Source organism: Meriones unguiculatus, chromosome 1 (assembly GCF_030254825.1).
Source record: "Meriones unguiculatus strain TT.TT164.6M chromosome 1, Bangor_MerUng_6.1, whole genome shotgun sequence".
In the NCBI taxonomy this organism is placed as follows: domain Eukaryota; kingdom Metazoa; phylum Chordata; class Mammalia; order Rodentia; family Muridae; genus Meriones; species Meriones unguiculatus.
In genome coordinates, this window is record NC_083349.1 from 189,422,646 (window position 1) to 189,443,423 (window position 20,778).

Genomic DNA, 20,778 nt, shown 5'->3' on the forward strand with positions numbered 1-20,778 from the left:
AACAGACATCAACAACCTCCAAGCCACCAGCTGCCCTGCCCCCGACACATACACCTGTTTGTCCTAGACCTTTCTGAATGGCACCCGTGCTCCTCCCCCTGTGGGACTGTCCCTCTCCTCCAGACTAGATCTTACCACTTCGGACCTGCTCCACACGTGAGGCCTGTCCAGCTTCACTGCTTACCAGAGATTTCCCTGTAGCTGCTGGCACCAGGGAAACTACTCAGTTTTGCAACTTATACAAGAGAGAACAGTGACCAGGATAGTGACCAGAATGCAGTCAATCTCATTTCCAGGAACATATGGACAGCTGATCATGAAAGTATTTCTTTTAACTGAGTCGCAGGCTCCATGTTTTATTGAGTCTGAGAAATATTGTTTTCACTTTCAAGGTCTCGGAAAGTGTGGTACTCTGCAGATGCCAGGCAGCTGTTGTGCAGTGCTTGTCATTCCCGGAATGTACAACAACTTACACAATAGATGTCAGGAACTTGGGGAAAGTCAAAAGAACTCTGTTAGGAAATGTTACCTAACCAGTGCTTACTTGCTTGTTCTTTATTTACTTGTTTATTTTTATTTTTGAGACAAGGGTCTCACAGGGAGTGGGGATTTAGCTTAGTGGGAGAGCATTCCTTAGCAAGCACAAAGGTCTGGTATGGTCCACAGCACAAGACAAAAAAAAAAAAAATCACAAAGATACAAGGTCTCACTATGTAGCCCAGGTTGGTCTGGAACTTCCTATGTAGTATAAGCTAAACTTGAACTCAAGATCCTCCTGCCTCTGCCTTCCAAGAGTTGGGATTCTGTGTACCACTAAGCTCAGCTCACCAATGTTCTTGAGGACATAGGATGGTACTGTGTGGAAAACAAAACTACCAACAGATGAGAAGTCAAACCCGCTTTATATGACCAGCACACTGAATAAGCTTAGGGAAACCACAGTCATCATGTTTTGTTCCTACCCACTCTGTGAATAAAGACGAGCATATGTGTATTTTTTAAACCCTCCAACAACATCTACATTAGCCTATCCTGGACTTGTTGAAATACTCTGTAAACTCTGCAGCTGGTCCATGCAGCCCAGACTGGCTTTGATCTTGCGATATTCCCTCTTTTACCTCTTTGGTGCTGAGATTATAAGAATGCATCAACATACTTGCCTCACCCACACAGCTTTAGTTTCACATAGGTTCTTAATGCTTGAAAACGCTCGACTCGATTAACCCAACATAATTATCCACAACCAAAGTGTTGAAGTAATTGAAATTTAAGGAAGATTCCGGTGACAATAAATCTCCAAGGATTGATAATTTTCTCCTAGCAGACACGGTGCTCATACCAAGTCTAGCCTGGGATGAACACTTATTGATCTTTTAAAAATAAAGTTTTATTAGAAACACATCTCTAAATGACATGTAGACTAGTGAGTTAAGGTACTTTGATTAAAAGACATATCATCAATGTGAGTTTCAGATTGGCTGTTTGTCTGGGAAGGTTCTCCATCCCAGAGCTACAAATTCCCTTAAAGTTCTCCCTAAGAAGAAATACCATGATTGGACATCGGAAAGAAGGAAGATCACCACGCCTTGGCCTCGTGTCTTCCCAGGCAAATGAATTTGTATAAAGTCTGCACAGAGAGGATGTATAGAAGTCAGAAAGGGAATTTGTATCTGGAAGTCTGTTCCTTCAAAACTCTCTTTGAGCTGGGGAGGTGATGCATGCTTGCACTAAAGAGGAGGAGTACAAGTTTGAGGCCATCCTGGGCTGTTGAGAAGCTTCGAAATAAGACAAAAAAAAAATCAGGCTTAGAGATGGCTCAGCAGTCAACAGCACAGTAGGACTGCTCTTGCAGAGTTCAGTTTCCAGGACACAAAGCAGGCAGCTCACAACGGTCCATAACTCTGTCTTCTGGTCCTTGTGGGCACCTGTACTGGTGTGCATATATATATATATATATATATATATATATATATATATATATATATACAGACAGATGACAGACAGACAGACAATTTAAAATAAAATAAATATTTTTTTAGGCAAAAAATATGTGCCTTGTGAAGATAAAGAAAGAGTCCCCTGATTTTTGAAGAACACTGGGTATTGCACAAAATGAAATGAATTCTCTTCTGTGAGGCTTAATAAATACATTGAGGTATTCTATCAATTCCAAGAGAAAAAAAGAGATGAATGGCAGAAAAATGCCTCGTCCTACCATGTTGTCCACGCACCAGAGCTTGGACCCGACGCTATCTTACATGACGAAACAGATGTTGCTAGGGGTCTTGAAATAGAAGGATTCTGTTGTTTTATCCCCAGGCCCATGGAATGATGTGTTATTGTAAGGGAAAGATGGGAGAGAATGGAGCAAAAGAGAAAGTGGTTTGAGAAGGCTGGGGAGTGGGGTGACATGTCTGCTGGCTTTGCAGATGGAGGATGAGGACAGGAGCCTAGGAATGGGTGGCCTGTGGAAACTGAAAATGCAGGATGAAGCATTCTTCCCTCCATGCTCCGAAACCCCTGTAAACAGACTTCAGACTTCTGAGTTCCAGAAACAGAGACAAACTAAGCATTGTAGGCCTCTGCATTTCTGGTGAGTTGTGATGGCAGCAGTAAGTTGATTTGGGTGGGCAGAATGAGGTCTTGCACTTACTTATTTTCACGATACCAAGTTCCTAGGCGTTTTCTCTAATGCTTCTGGCCATCGCTCTTGAATAAGGATTTACAAACTTCTACTCTTAGAACTCAAGAGTATGAAAAACAAACAAAGCAAGCAGAAAACCGTATCACCAAGTAGATTGCCACATGAGCACAGACTTTTGCCTTCTGAGCGATTATGGATGTGCCCCAGCAGAAATGCCCTATACCACCCATCCTGTCCGATGCCCAGAAAAGAAGGCCCTGCAGTAACTTTAATGAGTTAGAGATGACTACGTGTTTTTGCTCTTGATGGTTCACCACATCACATATCGTCAAGGCTTTAAGACGTCCTGGAGAAGAGGTAAGCCCATGGTTTTGTCTATCACCCAGCTAGAAACTTACTAGGCACACACGCAAACATACATGTACATATAAATTTGCATGACGCACCCTGTGGCATGCTTTACAGGTCACGGTGGAAAGGATTAATAGAAGTAAAATAAAGGCAATCCGATGAACAGAAGAACATTTTTACAACTCCCAGAGTTCTGTCTGGGAGGGGGTACACACTGCTGCTAATGATTTAAGGGAGTGTGGGCCTCCCAGTAGGATGCAGTCCTGTTCAAAAATGCTTTATGCATGAAGATCCTGGGCTTTTTCTATTCATACTTCTGTATTAGCATCCTATAGAGGAACCATGTTGGTAATATACCGGGAAGAGACTGAAGGTTAGAAGGAAGAACAAGAGTTAAGTTTTGAGACCCAAGGTCAGGAGTAAGCTGATTAGAAAAGTAAGCTTCACTGTGGCTGTGATGAATGCCAAACTATCCAAAATAGGTATTGGTACAACTTTATTTTTCATTCCTATATACAAGCCTTAGGAAAGTGTTTCTGGTTAGAGATAATTTTCTTAATTATCTCTGAACAAAAGCCCCATTTTCTAGCCATGAAGGGTAAGGGCTACTTTAGGATGCCTCAGGATTTCTGACTATAGTCTGACAGTGGGAATGAAGCAGTCTAGAGGGAGAGAACACCAAAGATGCCCTAAGCGGACACTTCAAAGGATGGAAAAGGCCCGGGGCCTCACAGAGCGGCTGCTTTAAAATCAGTGTTCACCCAGAGCACAAGTTATGCTTCCATCTTTCTAGAAAACGCAAAGCTCTCCCAGATGGTGAAATGTCATGCCAATAGTGACAAACAGCAGGAAAGTCTTACCAAGCTTGGTGAGTGGGCAGGAAAGAGATAGAGGAGCCTAGTGAGAATGAGGTAATAAACTTCGGGAGAGACGAAGCAAATGATGGTTATAAAAGACATCAGACACTGAGCTGTCACCAGAGCCCAGGAAAGTGCTCTTATGCGTCACCAGAACTTGGGGGTGGAAGGGCCAGAGCACAGCTATTTTGCCCTCCTTTTCCTCAGAGGACTCTAAGTCTCTACCTCTGTCACTTCTCTAAACAGCGAGGGGGAAACTTGCATATTAAATGCTGGGAGACATATTAAAATTATGCAACAGAGATTTGTTTTGTAACAGCAAGCAAACAGCATCAGTTCGTTTCTATTGACAGTTCAAGATGACAGCCAGAAAGAGAATTGAGTGCAAAATGTTAAGTAGAAGTTAAAAGTGGACATGGTATCCAGATGGAAGCAATGCACGCTGTTTGGTGAGACCATCTGTCAAGGCAGGGAATCAAGTGTACAAGGAGAGTGGGTGGCAAGATAATGGCCATGAAGAAGGTAAGACTCAGGCAGAGGAACTCACAAGAGTTCATGGTTTTGGCTTCCAGACACTTGCATTTTCAGTCCAGGGAAGAGGGGACTTCGAGGTGTTTTGAGCAGGACAGGCTCACAAACAACCCTAAACTTCAACTTCCTTCCACAGTGAATTAAAAAAGTGTCTTTCTGAGAGATGCAAAACCAAAGGCTGAGGGTTATGCTCTTAGGATGCAAGCACATATGAGTGGTCTAAGAGATGGCAAAGTCGATGACTGTTCTTCTGTCAAGAACAGAAGAACAAGAGCTCCTCCACAGACACATTTTCAAGGTTCCAGATCTAACGTGGTCTGATAAGAAGTTAGCCATGAAGCCAGGCATGATGGAACACATCAGTAATTTTATTGCCAGCAGGCCGAGAGAGGAGGACTGCTGTGGGTTTGAGGAGAGGAGGGGAGAGGTTGAGGAGAGAGAATAGCATGGGGTTTTGAAACCTCAAAGCCAGTGACACCTCCTTCAATAAAGCCACACCCCCAGTCCTTCTCCAGAACAGTTCCACCAACTGGGATCAAGCATCCAAATATATGAGCCTACGGGACCCCTTTTCATTCAAACAACCACAGGAAGCACCACCATTCTCCAAAGGGGGCTGCACAAAGGCAAGGGATGCAGGCTCTGTCTGGAGCCTTGTGGACTTGGGTCCTGGAGCTGTGCTGGTCACCAGCCACACATCTCTGAGTGAGCTGCTGACACTCATCTTAAGCTACGAGCCGGAACACTCAAGCCTTCTCTTGCAGGACTGTGAGGATCGAGTACGTGGTCCACTCCACCTCAGGTGCAGAATCGGGGGTTGAACTACAGATTGCTCCGTGTAGGCTGGGTGCTGGCTGGGGTGGGTAAGAAAAGAGATGATAAACTAAAAGCTTGCACAGCTGTCCCTGCCAAAATCTCTTCATTTCACCTAAAATGACAGGTATTGGTCAGAACAACCCCTTCGGAAAACAGGATGAAAAACTTCGGTCTTCATGTGGACAGTCATAAAATACTGGTTTCCTGGTGCAGTTGTTTGGAGTCGGGTCAGTAGCAATCTGCATCTGTGTTCCTGCTTTGGCTGCTGTGGCTTTTGTTTGTGCTTCCTCGGCACTCTGAGTGTTTAACAAAGGTAGGGCATTCCCTCATGCTTCATCTCCCCAACACCTGAATACCCACTCCTGTTTTGGGGTTAATTGACAAACTTCCAGGACTGAGTAGCTACTGTAGGCAAAGCTGGACTCTACCCACAAGCTTCCCAGAAGAGCTACAGCTGAAATGCAGGAGCTCCTGAGTGCCAGCTGGAAGTTGGAATGCTGGCTATAGGGCAAAAGTGGTAAAAATCTCTCCTCTCTTCTCCCTTCTTTCCCTCCCCTCTGCGCTCTTCTTCTCTCTTCCCCTTTCCTTCCCTTCCCTCCCCTCCCCTCCCCCCTCCCTCTTTTCCTCCCCAACCCCTGCTGTCTGTGGATAAGATACAAGCTCTCAGCTTCTGCCCCAGGGCCTGACTATACTATCTGCCATGGACTAACCACTGAAACTGTAAGCCAGATTCCAGTTAAACGCTTTCTTTTATAAGTTGCTTTGGTCATAGTGTCTCTTCACAGAAATAGAACAGTAACTAAAAAAGCTCCTTAATAATGGGGATTTCTTTGTTATGTGAAACATTAAATGGGTCCCAATTTAAATCTGCATCTAGCTAGGAAAGTTAATACATGCCATTTAACACAAAAAATACAACTTTAAGATAGAATATTACTACATTTACCAGAAGTTGAGGATGAATATAGTTTTTGTGTTTGAACGGAATTGTGTCTGTTTTAACAAAATTATGTGGGGTTTTTCCTTGTTGATTTTATAGCTAGCTCTGAAAAGTAAACCCATAGCTGATCACTTCCCTTTACCAGAACTATTTGAAGCAGCTATTTATGAAGTCACTAGAGACTGAGTCATTTCCAACTTGAATGTTAATTCTGATGATCCGAGAAAGATTCTTATACTGCAGAGGAACATCCATCAGTAAGGCCAGCAGCTACTTAAATGATTACTTTAAACAAAGCCTGGTCAAGCTCCATCCTTGCTTCTAGTAAGTGCTATCCCTTTAAGTGGTAGGTTATCATCAACTATAATAGCCAATGGGTCTCCTTAGGGGTTAGTCTTGCTCACTGAAGAACTTTATGCCTGTAACAGATCATATTCTGGCAGCAAGTCCACAATGCACACAGGAGTAGCAGCATTTTACACTCAAGGAAAGAGAAAGTGAGGTTACCTTTCTAAGTCCACTGTGCAGGAAATGACGGAGCTGGGCTTTGCACTCCGCCCTCCCCATCATCCTGGGCTTCACCCGAACTAAACACACACTATTTCAATACACACCAAGCTTTCATGCATGAAAGATAAACCAATTAGTTTAAATGGTTTTTAAATTACTGCCCACTTGAAAATGAAGATTGATTGGTTTTATCTTTCTCAAAAGAATTATTATTATTAAAAAAAAACTGGGTGGGAGAGATGGTCCAGTGGTTAAGAGTGCTTACTGCTCTTATCATGAGGACCAGGGTTCAGGTCCCTACTCTCTCACCACGTACTCAAAACACCTGTAACTCCAGCTCCAACAGACCAGACACCTTCTCCTGACCTCCACGGGCATATGTGTTCTCTCATACAGGCATGCACATATGTGCACACACACAGGCACACACACACACACACACACACACACACTACAACAAATCATTAACCAGCAAAGCATTTCAAGCATAGAGATAAAGCAGAAGAAAATGTGATGCTTATATGGGTAATACCCAGACCAATTCTTTAAAACTATTTTTAAAATGTGTTGTATTGTATACATGTGATGTGTGCGTGTGGGTGTGTACATGTTCCAAAGCCAACATCTGAAGGTCAGAGGACAGCTTGTGGAGGCTCTTCTCTGTTCCACCTTCATACGGGTTCTGGGGATTTGACTCAGGTCATCAGCTTGGGAGGCAGACGCTCTGCCTGGCAGGCCGTACGGCCAGCCCAAAAATGGGTCTCAATACTTGGCCTTCCAAGACAGAGGGAGGTGATGTTCCTTCTGTTTTCAACTTCTCCCCTGCTTCTCTGCCCTTGAATCTAATTGACTCCAGAGGCTGAAGTGTTCGTCCGATCTCTGATTTTTATAGATGAGTGATTGTAAACTCTTCCATAAAAGGTGTAACATAAACCCTTTAGAAACACTTCATTCGGCACCGCGCTTTCAAGATTTACGTGGCATGAACGTTCCTGCATGTTTTCTGTTGCTGGACACGTAAATTGATTATGCTTCCTGCGCACACAGCGCGGTCTGCCAGAATCTACATCTAGAACATGCACGCCAGGTCCTGCCCCAAGTGCTGCCGGTTGGTCTCCAAGGAGACTGCACTAATTTCCACTCCCAGTAGCAGTGAGTTCCTGGGGTTGGGCTTCCTCATCAATAGGCCATTAAAGAAATTTTTTTGTCCATCTGAATGGTAGAATACTGCTATTTTGTTTTAAGATGCATTGTTCTCGCCAATAGCTTTACCTTTCTCTCATGGTATACAGAAGATTTAAACTTTTAACATACATTGCCCAACAAGTCCCTTGATTTTTAAAAACCTCATTTTCTTCTTTTGGCTAAACAGTACATCCCTTTTGCTACTGACCTGTCTGGCCTCCTTGTTTTTATATCAAGGTTCCACATTTAATAGATGTATTGCTGAATTTTTCAGAGTATTCTTTAGTCTGTTGGTATATTTTGATAACAGTACCACATCCTAATTGCTAGCACAGTGGTTAAGTACTCGTTCTGCTTACAAACTGTCCTCATTATTCTTTTCCTCTCCTATATGAACTTTCAAATCATTTGTTCAAGTGCCTAAAAATCTATTAGAACTAATAACAGAACTTGGCAAGCCAAGTCACTTGGAGATAAACACGGAAGAATGCAGTCATTAACTGCCATTTAGTAACTGTAACAAAGGGTTGACCAGATAGCTGTGCACGCTGATGGCCCAAGTTCCATCCCCCACAAGCCATGGGGAAGGGAGCACTAGGAAGTTGATCTCTGACCTCCGCACATGTGTTCTGACTCACACAAGCCCCCAACCCATCGCTCTCTCTCTCTCTCTCTCTCTCTCTCTCTCTCACATAAATGTAAGTGAGCTGGAAGTTATATCAAGGGATATTGGATCAGTAAAATGTGCAAATGCTTTATAAACATGATCAGAGGATAGAGAAGATCTTACCAAATGGTCAGATTTAATCGACGAGAAGTTTCCACATTAAAGACACAGTTCACCTCCCCCCCACCCAGTTCTTTGGTTTGCTGAGCTCTGCTGATAGGTCTAGTGGATTTGGTGGGGCATCCCTTGGATACTGTGAGGTAGCCAACACTGCCTGTACAAATTTGTCATCCCTTACCTTCTTGTTAGTTGTTTTATTGCTTTACTATAATGGTTAGAGTGCCCAATGTAATATTTGGAAATAAGAATTACTTGGTCTTTCTGTCTCATTCCTAAGTTAGAAAGGATTACCTCTAAACCTTTTCTATCAAATATGATGTCTGCTGTGGTTTTCATAGTTTTTCAGAACGAAGAAAGTTAGAAACCAAGTCTAAAATACATTGGTGGGTACATCAGAGAGACAGGTACACAGGGAGATGGAGAGAGCTTTTCTATAGGTCCAAGATGCTATCTTATGGCATTCTGAGCTTTTGTATCTTTGGAAGCTAGTAGTCTGTAAAATTGATAGATGATAAAACGTTTTAATCTGGTAATCACAGATTTAGTTCTAATTCAGAGGCGGGCAAGAAATGGCTGTTCTTTTTCTTTTTTAAAGAATTATTTGATTTATTATGTATGCAATGGTCTCTCTGCACCTGTATACCAGAAGAGGGCACCAGACATCATTATAGGTGGTTATGAGCCACCATGTGGTCCCTGGGAATTGAACTCAGGATCTCTGGAAGAACAAGCAGTGCTCATAACCTCTGAGCCATCTCTCTAGCCCAAGAAATGTATGTTCTAAAGGGCTGGAATGAACCCAAGCTAAGGTAAGTATTGGATCTACAATACTCCAATCTCTCCACATCCTAACAATCTAATCAGCCCTCTCTGTAGACACAGATCCTTGTCAGGACAGCAGTCTTCAGGAAAGAGAATATCTGGAAAATGCCACTGAGAAAGAAATCCTTGGATCATACCAAAATTATTAGCCATTATGACATAGTACTCATATGTGACAGATTACTATAAATTAACATTAAAATAAAATTACTATAAATTAAAATTAAATAATCAGGAACACAGTTTGGCCCAATGAAGTGACATTTACAGATTAATCAAAAATATAAAATAACCAAAATTTGTATATTTGCAATGAGATTGACTACATAGTTACTTGTAATCTATGATCTATCTTCTTATGATTAAATGGTTATAAATGAGACTTTTGTAGAAGTCGCTGTAGTGTTGTCTGTTTATTACTTGAATACAAATATTAGTGAATTAATTTTTAAAGCCAGGCTATGTATATTATAGAGCATTTTAGATACTAATTAAAAGTAAGAAACATTAGTACTTAGGGTATAAAACATTACCAATGCTGTTATTAGACAGCATTCTGATGTCTTTTGTATAATTTGAAACAAGAAGTAACCAAACTGTTTTGGTATCTTTAGCTAGAGTAAATGGAGTTAAGGTTTAATTTAATAACTAGATTTTTTGATTTACCCAAATTATACTGAATTATAAAGGCAATGAAAAAGCTTGAATCTTCCAAACATTAGTTTTATATAAACTGGGAAGGTTTAGGGCAAATGGTCATAACAAGAAGATACAATCAAATGAAGGGTATGATATTTTCATTTGTAACCACTAAAACCAAGACTAGTGCTTATCAATTATAAATATACCAGGTGGAATATTAGATGTCATAAACAATTTTAAAATCTAATTACAAAAATGTTTAAGGAACAGAAATGGTGAGGAAATCGCTTAGTTTCTCAGGGACACTCAGCTCTCAGTGGTGTTGAAGACGAAGACAGGTGCATCCGACATTTCAGAAGTTCACGTGAACCTGATTTCAGAAGAGGGGGAAAGTCTACAGTGACCTTGGGGTGAGTGAGAAGCAGCTGGCACAGGCCTCATCTTTATGTCAGAAAGGAGACTCTGATATGCTGTCCTTTTTTCTTTTAGTTTATAAAATCATCTGGTTTTTATACTTGGAGCAAGAGCAAGTTCCTGTAACTAATATGAATATTAGCCATCATAGTTAAAAGTCTTTTATAATACCATATTTATTGGTTTATCTAATAGACCAAATTTTATAAACATCTAAATATTTTTTCACTAGCACAAGTTTTACAGTCATTATGTGATTTAATAGAAATATTCTAAGTAGGCATTACTCTCCAAACATATACATATGGATGGCAATGGCTGACTGGATAAAAACCAAAGGTTTTGTCTAATAAGAGTACATATTTAGGGCTGGAGAGATGGCTCAGAAGTTAAGAGCACTGACTACCCTTCCAGAGGTCCTGAGTTCAATTCCCAGCATCCACATGGTGGCTCACAGCCATCTATAATGGGATCTGATGCCCTCTTCTGGTGTGCAGATACACATGCAGATAGAGCACTCACATAAAATAAATAAATAAATCTTTAAAAAAAGAGGACATATTTAATAACAGCTCTTAAATGTTCATTTAGTAAATGGAAACTAAGAACAATTCATTACAAAAATATTGTTATAGAAAAACAAGCATTAATTTTATCTCAGGGTATTGAATTAATCTTCAAAAGTTTCATGGATTTTATATTATTATCATTATTATTTCAGTTTTTTGAGACAGGGTTTCTCTGTCTAGCCCTGACTGTCCTGAAAGTCACTTTGTAGACCAGGCTGGCCTCGAGCTCACAGAGATCTGCCTGCCTCTGCCTCCTAAGAGCTGGGATTAAAGGCGTGTGCCCACCACTCCTGGCCTTTTATATTATTTTTACCTTAGTTATAACAATATTTATTTTTATACAACTGATTACAACATTCTGTAATCAATATTATTATTACAAAATTTAGAAAACAATTTTAATGAGGTAATTTTAAATGAAAACTCAGGAGGCTGTATCTAAAACACAAAAAGTATTAGCTGTACAATAATTATAAACATAGGTAAAGTACATTCATAGTTCTTGTTTTCTTAGTCCAATTTAAGCTAGTTAGTTAATAAAGATTTACGTTATACCAGATAGCTTGAAATGGATTTTTGTTAGAAAAAGTATTTACTTCGTATTAATGTTTCTGAAGCATCAAAAATAGGATTAAGGCATCCTGTGCAGGATAATATTTGGCATTTATTACTATAATCATCATCATGAAGTTTTTTCTTACATAGGCCTGGCTAAAATAAGGGTCTTGGAAAACCTAGTTTTTATTTGTTTCCTTTTAAAGAAGTAGTAGTGGTCAAAAATGTCATTAAAATCCTTAAAATGTGTGTATTTATGCATACACTTACATGGACATATACTTACAGCACATCTAAAAACGCAGACTTGAGCTACATTTCTTTAGAATAAAGAGTTTACTATCTCTGCTGCCTGCTTTTCAATTTCTTCCCCCTGGCAGGGCCACAGGGGAAGAGGATGCGCTCAGTCCTGAGGCAACTTGATGTGCTTGGGTGGTTGGTGGGGGAACCTCCCCTCTTCTGAGGAGTAGAGGGGGGATACTGTGAGGAGAGAGGGAGGGTGGGACCTGGAGGAGAGGAGGGAGGGGCCTATGATTGGGCTGTAAAGTGAATTTAAAAAAGAAAGAAAAAAGAAAAGGAAAAAAGAGAGTTTAGTATCTCAAGGAAGGGCAACTATCTCAGGAAAAACACACCGTGCTGGGAGGAATGACCTCTTAAAGCCAATTTACGCCCTCAAGCAACAGGGACCACTGCTGTATACCTGAACTGGGATAAAGACCAACATCTTGACCAGAACTGTATGAGTATGTATATCTTGTCATTAAACAGCTTCAAACTCTTAAGTTTAAGCACTCCTGTTAATTGTCTCAAGGAAAGCTTTGGGACCACCGGTCACCTCCATTTCACCTTTCACCTTTGTGTCACGGTGATCAAATATACCTTTTATGTTTTCTCATTATTTTGTTTTTCTTTTTAAATTTTAGTTTACTATGAGCCAAAATGATGAGCACTTACTTATAAGCCAATTTGATAGTAAGAATAATATGTAAAAAGAAAACAGATGGAGACAGTTTATATATATATTACATAATAATATATTTTAATATATTTTCATTATAATTGTGTTAGAATTTTATTTTCTATATCTTCATTATAAAGAGGAAAGATCATAGAGACCTTCAGTAAATATACATCTCTATTAATTTAAATATAGTCCAAATGTAATAAAAACTATATTTAAGTTATAAGTTAAGAATATTTTTAATTCCCTGGCAATGGGCAAAGAAACCCCTTATATCAGCTAGGGGCAGAGAAGTTGGCAGTCCTTTGCTTATGCTGGCTTGATGGCCTGGCTGGTGACCAAAGCTGCTTTATGCGTGGGGCTCATAAAAATCAAACCAAATCCAGGCAGCACATTGTGGGAGAAGGAAGACAGAGACCTGCAGACTGCCTTGCCACCCACAAAGCTGCCCTCCAGCTCATGGCACAGGCAGGCCATAGACACCTGCTTGCTGCCATGCCGTGAAGCATGGATGGTGGATGTCACTCAGGCGCTTCGTGCCCAGCCTTCACGGGAACCACACGGTGTACGGGTATGTGGTAGATCCTAAAGCTAAGGATGTCATCAGACAGCATCAGGCCCACAGAAAAGCTTTTCCTGTGTGCCTGTCTCTCTACTGTACCCACCAATGTATTTTAGCTGGAGCAGCTTGAGCATTATGAAGAGAGATGGAACTGAGACTGGAGGATGGAGAGGATAGCCTAGTGGGAGTGGCCAACTGAGGGGCCTCTGCGGGCCATGTCTGGGTCAGCGTCGATGGCCACGGCTCATATCACCACTGGAACCTGGGGCCTCCCTGGTTGGGGCAGCCGGGTTTGGGCCAGGGACCACGGTGATGTCTAGCCCCCACCCCCGCAGAACTGGCCCAGCCCATCACCAGATGTGGTGCTCTGGAGAGCTGGCCCCATCTCTAACTGCTGGCAGCACTTGGGAGAACAGGCCCTGGGCCTCCCCTAGGCAGCACAGTGGAGCTGGCCCTTGTGTGGGGGAGTGTGTCGGGGAGAATAAGCGAGCCAGCTCTGAGGATGTAAGTGTGAGAGAGCTAACCCTGCCGCTCACTTGCCGTGAGGTGGCACGGGCGCAGAGGTGATGCTCCCCCGACTCCCACCACCCATCTCTGCCATCCACGGAAACCACTGGTCCCTCAGCAGCCGCAGCACTCGGGCCCTGGACTTCTGGACAGGGCAGCGGAGCGGATCCTGAGGTTGGTGTGCAGGTGAGCCAGAGCTGAGGGCTGGAGCTGGGGAGAGCTGGCCCCACCACATAACCGGCATGAGGTGAGGTGGGTGTGGGGGTGACGCCCTCTCCCTCTCCCCCTCGCCACCTGCAGGAGAGCTAGCCCCGCCCCCTCACTGGCTCGAGCATCAGGGGAGCAGTTTAAACATTGCTCTCAATGTTTAATTGCACTGTTTCTATTCTACCACTAAAATGCTGTTTCTATGTCCAAGATTGAAAAATGACCAATATTTTTAAAATATAGTGAATATTATCAGAAGTTTTTGTGCACCGATATAAACATTAGTAAACCATTTTGTTCTACTTAAAAATGTAGGTTCTGATCTGTGTTGGATGTTGCTTCACATAACATTATTATTGCCCTACGCTTCGCCTGGGCAACGCAGCTGAGCTAGCCCTGATGGCAAAGGCGCGACTGAGTCGGCTCTGAGAGCATGAGAATGGGAGGACTGACTCTCCCTCCTACAGACGGTGGCTTGGGGCGGCCTAGCCCGAGCAGAGCTGGAGAGCTCACCCTGGTGGTGCTGACTAGCTCAGCTGCCACCAGGCCCAGATCCGGGGCTCTGCGTTGGTCCCCGCTAAATCTGTGTCATGTGTAAGTGGCTGGGATGTGTGAAGGCCAGTCCCGCTGATCCAGGACCTCCACGACACAGGGCAACAACAGGGGAACCAGGAGCCCTCGTTGACGGTGCCACAGAATCCAGAGATCGCAAACCCGACCAATGACGCATTGTAACGAACACGTGCAAGCGAAGACATGTGGGCAGAGGGACACTGTGGGACACGCCATGGCACGGCACAGCTCCCGCAGTGAGATTCTGTTGTTGTTTGTGTGTGTGTGTATGTGTTTTCTTTTTCTTCGGGGAGGTTGCAAGGGTAAAGGATGAATATGAGGGGACAGGGAGATGAGCGGGATTGGGGTACATCATGTGAAACTCACAAGGAATCAATAAAAGTTTAGAAAAGAGAATATTTTTTAAAATCATATGAATTTATCAGGTCTCATCAGGATTGCCTGGATCCTCTTCCTCTGTGGCCTGGCAAGGTGGTAAAAGGGATAGAGAGAAGAGGGAGGGAGGATGGGACTGGGAGGAGTTGAGGGAGGGGGCTTCAACTGGAATATATAATGAATAAATTATAAAAAATAAAAATAAATAAATAAATTTAAAAATCACATGAATTTTTATACCCACTATATAAACAAAGATCTATATTGGAAGAAATTACTTATCAATATTTATGCATATAAAAGTTTATTTAACATGCCCAAAGATATCATTTTGATAGATTTTAAGATGTTTAAAGTACTGAAATGAATAAATGGTATGTATTTATCAGGTCTTAATACATAACCATAGTATTGAAATTTGAATCTGCATATGCATTTTAGTTGGACATACCAAAAAATAATTTTAGTGTATAGCAAAAATTAATTTAAAAGGAGAACTGAAATGGCCACAGTGTGCAAGTAAAAATCTTTGATTCAAACAATGTATGAAAACAACCAAAATTATATTAAAGCAGTTATCATAGACACATGACACCATTACATGAAATTCAGTATGCCCACTTTAGAAAAACAGAAAGTTTATCCTATTTCTTTAAGATGTGAGAAAGGATTAGCAACAGAGGAGATAAAAAAGTGAAGACTGTTTGTAGACTTAAGGCAAACATTCTCTTTTTCTCTCTAGCTGAGTGGAGATAGTCTGTTCTTTTTATTGTGTTCTAGACTGATTTCTACCGGGGAACTTAGAGGTCACAACTTGTACCCAGCAGGTCTGGCCACCAGTTCCACAAGGTAGAGTTACACCCAGCACTGACTCATCAGTGTCTGGATTTTTGTCTCATCTGTGAGGTGGTCTGAAAAGCTGCTGGAATTGTCTGAAGCCTCTTTTAGAGGGGCTAGCTGCCTCTCTGGATGTAGCTCCTTCCTTTTCCCAGAAGGAGATTCCTGGGGAAACTCCCTTATCCTTAGGGCCCATTTTTGCAACAGTCTGATAGACTGACAGACACAGGCGTCTCTTTAGGGTCTTTGTACAGGTGGAATGGGTGAACAACAGGTTTCGGGAAGCTGCTCCTGTGTTCCTAGGCCAAAGGTCACTCAGACTAGCTCCAGAACATACTGTCTATTATTCCCTTTAAGATGAGAGCTGTGGTTTTTGTTTCAATACGCAAAAAGCCCAGCTAGAGTATCCCGATGACAGTCTATCTTCAAACATGTCCTCCTTTTTGAAAACCGTGTGTGTGTGTGTGTGTGTGTGTGTGTGTGTGCGTGATCTTCCTTTCTCCTGAAAAATTGTCTGTGTTTGCGAGCTGAGGAATGTGTTTGGGTCAGTTTTATGTGCTGCTTTTGGAACTGACTTTCTCAGCTTTTACCCTAAAGCTTCCTTCTCTCTAGGTCTCAGGATTATCCTGAATGTTTACACAAACCTGAGAGGCTCAAGACATTGGGGGATACAGGTGTCCTCCAGGGCAAGCCTGTCAAGTTCCTTCTGACCCAGGAATGAGGTGTTTGCTGTGTTTCCCTGAGTCTGTGGCGTTTCATGGTGTGTTCCCCCTAACATTCCACACCTTTGGGTCGAAGGAGACAAGAGCCCCTTCTCTTTGGAGACTTTAATCATCAGGTGTCATAAAACTCCTAACCTAAAAGCTTAGCAGAGTCAGAAAAAAAATAGAGGCAGAATTATGCATTTAAGGAAGAATGTCAGGAGACAAAAGCTGAAGGATAATAAATCAAAACACTTCAAAGACAATGAAAATCAAGACAAACAACACAAACATCAAAATGGCTTCAAAGTTCCAAAAGTGAACAGAATACTGATAAAAGTGCCCTTAGAGACCCAAAGTAAGCAAACAACTAAACCAAATGCCTACACCAAAATGTTTCAAAAGCAAACAAATTAACTAGGTTTTGTAAACCAAATGCATTGGAAAAGGATGAAAACAGGATCTACCAGAGTAGACTCCTTGAAAGTCAGAGTTCAGAATCAACAAGATGGCCCTTCAACCAAGCCAAGGGAGGCCCCAAGCCCTGGGAAGACCTTCCAACAATGCTCTTGAGGAGGTGGTCTGGACTAATGGCTGCATGCACATTCTTGGCTTCCATTAAGTGGGTTCTTCCAGCGAAAAGTGGACTGTTCTCAAGTCCTAGGTGTGGCACCATAACTGTAGACACAGAAGACACAGTTCTTGCCTTAAAGGGAGCATGGTTTTATTCTGGAGCCATTTTAAGTGAGATGGCCCCGGGAACACAGGTTCAGGTTACCCCAGATTCCATGTCCCCTGCTGTGGGTTTGTGCGTCTTAATTAACGTCCTACCATTTTTTTTAAGGAAATATGAATTTTGTTTCAGTCAAACACTGAATACGGAACAGCAGAAAAGGGACGCTTGTAATACATTGTTCGTGAGATCCCTCATGTGTATGCTGTAACAAAATTAGCACTGGAGTCAAGTCCCATTGGAATATTCAGGGTCACCACAGTTAACATCAGGCTTATGGATACTGTGCAGTTCACAGTGGAAGATTAAATAATCATCTTAACAAGTCTGGGGTTGTGATCCTCGGGACGGACCCATTCACGTTTCTGTGGTGGCAGAGGCCTGTCTTCCTGGAAGTTTCTCGGAAGCTCTCCTTTCTTCGAGGCTGCCTTTCTAAAAGACCCTCCCTCCACTTGTCTCCAGCACAGCAAATAGCCCAGAATAAAATTTGTAAACTCTAAAGTAACACAGACTAGAACCAGTGAAAGGACAGTGCACCTGAGTTACCAGGTAGGCTCCCATGGAAGAACAACAACAATCCTGTGGAGTCACAGTGCCAGGGGTGGTGTCGGGGTAACCCCCCACAGATGGGGGAACAGTGGCAAGGGATGAAGGAGAGCTGGCTTCCTGTCTGTCTGCCGAGACCCCAACCTCCCTCCCCCAGGTGACACTCTCCTCACCCTCCTGGTTTCTCAGCCTGCTAAAAAGGGGCGCAGACCAGAGTGCTTTGTGTTCTCAGTTTCATAGATGAGAAATTGAATTTTTCATGCGCAAACCCCACCGCTGGCCACATACCAAACACGAATGTTACTTGTGGAGTGGGTCGCAGCTGCCACCCTTCCCTCGAAGGCTGACTCATGCTGTCTGGCCCCGGCCCCTTTCCTGCCGCCTCCTCCTTTATAACCTCTGGGACATTTACCTCAGAGCCTGCAGCGTACCCCTTCTGTGTCCCCCACCCCAGAAGACCTTCTCCTGTTTATTTTCTGGGGCTCTTGACTCCTGCAGCAGATCAGGGTCCGCCAAGCCCACCACTCGCGGTTGGCAGGATCTCTCCTAAAACCCCTCCCTCTATCAGCTTCAGTTAACTTTTAGCAAACTCCAACCTCAAAAAAATGAAAGAGTGAATGGCCAGCGCAGGAGGATACCCACGGAGGAGGAGGACTTGTTTTCACTCCCAACTCGATGGGAACCGCTGTTGCCAGTGCCACAAAAATGATTTAAAAAAATAAAATAAATAAAATTGCCAAATACAATTTAATTGTTATAGCCAACTTTTAATTTCTTTTTATCATTTGCACATTTGATGGTAGTTTAGCCCCTGTGTGCAGCGTGTGTGAGAATTCTGATCAAATTCTCGTTGGAGTTTCGATTTGCATTTCTCTAACGGCTAATGACATTGAACAGTTTTTCATATATTTGTTAGCCAATCACGTAGGCTTTTAGTCGTCCATGAGGGGGTGTCTGAGATCATGGGAGGGCGGTTTTGTTAACAGGTCTTCCTGGGCAGATCTGCTACTGCGCAGTCCAGGGCAAGGGATGCCAAGGGCACCCCCAACATGGGCATCTCAGCCCCTGTCTGGCCTGTCCTCCAGCAGCTTGGAGCCTCTCTTGAGCTTGAGGGAGGGGCTCTCTGCTTTCCTCACCCCAGCTCTCCAAGCGTTCTTTATAGATGTATGCAGATTCCCAGGCACGGCTCACCCGGGACTCTGAGCTGATTTTCTGTCTTCTGTCCACTCTGTCCGTCTACAAGATCTTGACCCGGCACTACGCTCTGGTCTCAACCATACCGTGACCTCTCAGACCAAAGCCCCCTCTAGGCTCGGCTCCATCTGCCCCCTGCGCTAGGACACCATAACCCTTCTCCACCCTGTACCTCCTCAGCCTTGAGGGCTCCACTTAAAGGACTGCAGGCTCCTGAGAGAAACGCATGCTCTTTGTATCTTTTAGGCGTTAATCGTCGTCAGTCATCTGTCGCCTAGATGAACAACTTTATCTCCCACCAACCTAAACTCCTTGAGATCAGAAATCATGCTTCATGCACCCAACAGCCACAGCCTGGACTTGTAATATAGAAAACCACCATTGAACGACTGTCTCTCAGTTCTGACCCGGATTAGAATTCATATGAACACCAGTGATAAACCTGGAACTGCGTACACTCGGGATGCTACAGTCTACTTCCTCCTCTGGGGGTTGTGGCTGTCATTCTACTCTCTAGGACAACAAGCTAGGCTGATTGTGTGTGTGTGTGTGTGTGTGTGTGTGTGTGTTAAATTTCAAAGTAACGTAAGTATATCACTTCCAAATCAAACTAATCTATAAAACTTATGGCAAAATGGAACATCTTCTGAGCCATCTCTGATGCTCGCTCCTTAGAGACAAACCACTTCAAGCAATTTCAGCTGTTTCCATGGCTAGCGGCTATTGGCTAGCGGCTAGCGGCCTCCACTATTTAAATTATACACTTATACTTTTAATTCTTAGTTTTATTTGCTCTCACCCTCACAGTACAGAGGTGGAAATTTCATTGTCTTCCCTATTGGTTTTTCCGTCTATCTTCTAATTTTGTTCTCTGTCAATATTTGCTTAGATCACACTTGGCAGTTAGATTATTATGATTTAGATAGCACTCACAGCTTATTCAGGATGTTCTATGACTACATTTCCTTTCTTACTCAGCTCGTTTTCCCAAGGAGTCAACACAGCTTGTCTATCTTTTGGTTAATTTCCTATCTTATCTACAGCTACAGCCCTCCCCGAATTCCTAAGCATACAAAGAGATACAAAGTCCTTCTCAGTAGGTGGAACATATCAGCTGCTTCAGCACTTCTACTATTCTCTTGAATACCCCACCGGGAACCTTGTGTCCTCTGCTAAGGTCTGAGCCCATTTCCCTCCGCTCTTAACACCTCTCTCCTCCTTCACCTCTTCTCCTTGCTCTGTGTCTTAGTTCTTGGTTTCATGGCTTCTCTTTCTTAAATTTACGCCCTAATCCAGCAGAGTGCTGTTTTGTTACATTTTTTTTTCATCTCTGTGACAAAATACCTGACAGGATCAACATAAGGAAGAAAGGGTTTATTCCGCTCAGAAGATTAGTTCACAGTTGCTTAGCCCCTGAACTTGGGAAGAACATCATGGCAGCAGGAACAGGCAGAGGGAAAAGAAACAGGCTGTTCTTTTAAGGGCAGACAGGAAGCAAAGAGAAAAGAAAGGGCAGAACAAGATAAACCTAAGGACCCACCCTTGATGATTTATTTCATGTACCCAGGCCTTACCTCATAACATTTCCAGACACCCCCCACACACACACACACACACAGAATAGTGCTACTAGCTCAGGACCAAACATTCAACACATCAGCCTGTAGGAGACATATTCTTTTCAAACCACTATAGACACTTTGTCCAGAGTAGATATCAACAAACACCTTAAAAAGCTGGAGAATAAAGTGCCAAAAGGCAGAATATAAAACATATGTAGCTATTTTATACAGACATTTAAACTGTAACCATTTAAATGTATAGACACAAAAAGGTAGAAGTTACATTGGGGCCTGAGGACACAGTTGGCTGATCCCTAAGTTCTGGTATCTCCCCAAGAAAGGAGTCATGGAAAGTTTCTTTGTTTCTGAGATCAAGCATGCCTAACAAGGACTTTAT

General features: G+C 42.8%; 1 protein-coding gene across 1 annotated transcript in view; it reads right to left on the reverse strand.

The window, feature by feature from the left end:
* Tnfaip8l3 (TNF alpha induced protein 8 like 3) overlaps positions 1-20,778 on the reverse strand; it is a 39,382-nt gene that overhangs the window by 5,288 nt on the left and 13,316 nt on the right. The window lies entirely within an intron of this gene.